The sequence below is a fragment of the Pteropus medius genome, unplaced genomic scaffold (genome assembly GCF_902729225.1).
Source record: "Pteropus medius unplaced genomic scaffold, Ma_sr-lr_union100, whole genome shotgun sequence".
NCBI lineage: Eukaryota > Metazoa > Chordata > Mammalia > Chiroptera > Pteropodidae > Pteropus > Pteropus medius.
In genome coordinates this window covers 41663657-41666757 of record NW_024354875.1, presented here as the reverse complement: position 1 = coordinate 41666757, position 3101 = coordinate 41663657, and positions in this window count along the sequence as shown.

Below are 3101 nucleotides of genomic sequence, written 5' to 3'. Positions count from 1 at the left end.
TTCTATTTCATTACTATAATAATCTTAACAAATTAGGCATATTCTTGGTCATTTGTAAAACTATATAGTATAATAATTTGTAACTAAGTTCCATCACTATGTATCTCTTTCACTTGCATTCTTGTCTGTGATCACATTGAAGTCAATCAAGTATTACTGCTTTTATTGTTTAGACTAATGAGGAAAAATGTAGGAGCTTATCACATAAGAATTGTATATACTCTAGGATGAGATCAAATGATATCATGACATGCTGCATGAATGAAGGTGTGGCATAGCTTAATCAGAGAAAAGTGGTGAGAGAACTATATCACCATAAAGCACCCATAATCACCATAATCATCAGATATGCTCAGATCAGTATTGACACACCAATACTCACAAGAAAATTCATGTTTTGTGATAGGATTTGATTTCAGCAAGCAACATCATCTGTTGTATAAAATTAAGATGGTAAATTTGGATATTTCATCTGCTGTATTTTTATTTGATTTCTATTTTTTTATTTACATAAGAGCCGTAAGCATATGGGTTTTTATAATTAGTTTTATGTTAACATATTTAAGTAAAATTATGCCACAAGTGAGTTTAATCTATGCTAGGAAATCTTTAAAAAATAACTACATGTTATTCAACTATTACAAACACTGATATATACTAATCATGGGATATGTATTAAATAACCATTACTGACCTTATCTGTACCTGATATTATTATTGCATGATTTAAAAGGAGATGGTGGCTTTTTAAGGTAATTATTAATTATTCCCTAAGAGTAGGTCCATCCCTCATATTCCTGTTTCTATATTTCAATTCTGCTGGATTTAAATGGGGGACCTGTTAAAAACAAATTCTGTATTTTAACAAATCTAATATCTCATGAATTGTAAGATGCACCCTTTTTATTTCCACAATTAATGAAAATCCACTACCAATTAACTGTAAAAATCCACTGATTATAAGACATCTGAATTACAGAGATGTTAAAATAAAAAGGCATCTTAGATACAGAACCTAAATCTGGGTAGCTAGTACCAATCAATACCATACCACTTTAAGATATGTCCAGCTAAAGCAAACATGGAATATTGGACAAATAATGACTCAACTTCCTTAACTTCGGTTATTCCACCTCTAAAAAAAAAAAAAGGGAATAAGCCAAATATTATCTAATATATTTTCAAGCTTTATTTCTCTGATTCTCTGGCAACTTCCCTAGAGATAATATTGGTCAGGCTTGGCAGAACAGAAACAATTTAGTTCCGTAGTTAAGGATATGTGCCTTGAATAGCTGGTGGAAATTAGGAATTGTGGAAATGTGTAAATTAAGGCAAATTAAAAAGGATCAGAGAGAAATTTCACAATTTTGCTTACATTCAATCCTTAGAAATAAATTAAACAATTGATATTGGTCAGTCCTTTAACATGTCTTAAAAGAATGTTAGATTACCTATTGACCAATATATTTATCTAATACTGATATTTGGTTTTTATCTTTTTTATACCCTTACTTTTCAGTTCTAATAAGTAGCATTGGGATAAATGCGAGAACAATGTCAATTTAAGAGCTAAAGCTAAATTTCTAATATGTTGTCAAAGAAATTAATATAATTGGATGCTATATAACTAATTTGCCAAAAGGAATAACATGAAGATACATTTTATAAGTCAAGAAAAAGATGAACTATTACTACATTCCTAAGTTTTATAATCTTTTTGGAAAGCAATCTGGCAACATTTATTAACATTAAAATTACATATAACTTTTGACCTAGCCATTACATTCCAGAGACTCTCAAGTTAATCTGACACTTCTCTGCTCATATTTAATTGGCTATATAACTGTCATATACTCACGCAAAGCTGCAACAGGAGGCTTGGAAATGTACTTGGCTATGTATCTAACAAATTCAAGAGCTGCATTATTAAAGAAGAAAAAGAGAATCACCTGGAGGACTTGTGAAAACACAGATTTCTGGACCGTATCTCCAAAGTTTCTAATTCAGTTAAGTGCTGAGTAAGGCCCAATAATTTGCATTTCTAGCAAGTTCCCAGTGATACTGAGGCTGCTGTCCCTAGTCTTATTAAAAAGGGACTGGAAAACTGTCACTACTCTTCCATCCCATGTTGAAATTAAAATATAAGAATACATATAGCCTTTCAAATAGCCAGATTGGGGGAAAAAATAAAGTAAAACTTGACTCTCAGTGAAACTCACTTTCATCAAGTCTATATCAGAAAGTCAGACTTAATTGACACCAAACACAGCGAAGCTAGTTCCAGAACCCAATCTGGTATTCTGGGGCCATGGGTGTACTATAAGTAAATAGGTACCTGAGTATGAATGCAAAGACCTTTACAACTATGGACTTAGGACATACTTCCATGGCTTACTCTTCATGATATAGGACAGTAAGAGGAATGATTGCCAGCTGGAAGAAGATACATTCATACCAGCAGAAGCCAACAGAGACAGTAGTGGTGGTTAGCAAGGGAAAGCAAGAAGTTCTTTGAGACCACTTCTTTCCTTAACTTTTAGTATGGTACTTTATGCAAGAATCCATCTCCTTCAGTTCTACCAGGCATCAGCAGGAGTATCAGTGGAAACTGAAATAAAGAGGCAATAGAATGGCAATTGAGATAAGAGGGAAGTGCTATCAATCAGTAGTACTTTAGTCTAAAAAGGTGAATTGGAGTTACTTGTGCTACTCTAAGCAGCAGCAGTTGAAATAAAAATGAATTGTTATTCATAAAAGTATAAGAACATATGAGGATTCTTAGAAATAAGTAGAATTGTGACATGTGCAAAATATTAGAATACTTGGTAACAAGCGGAGGTTACTTGTATTATAGTTTAGACAGAAATATAAATGTGACCTCTTTGTGCCAATGAACCAGTGAAGCATAGGGGTATATAAATATATACGAATTATATCTCATAGACACCCACCCATTTTATCAAATAGCCATTCCCCTCTCTATGGTTTATATACCATTCTGAAGTCTCTGGCCTCTTGGGGACTCTATGAAAGAGCTGATAATATTAATAGTCAAAATGATGGTACTAATTGTGTCACATTTGAATGCTTACTATTCTAAT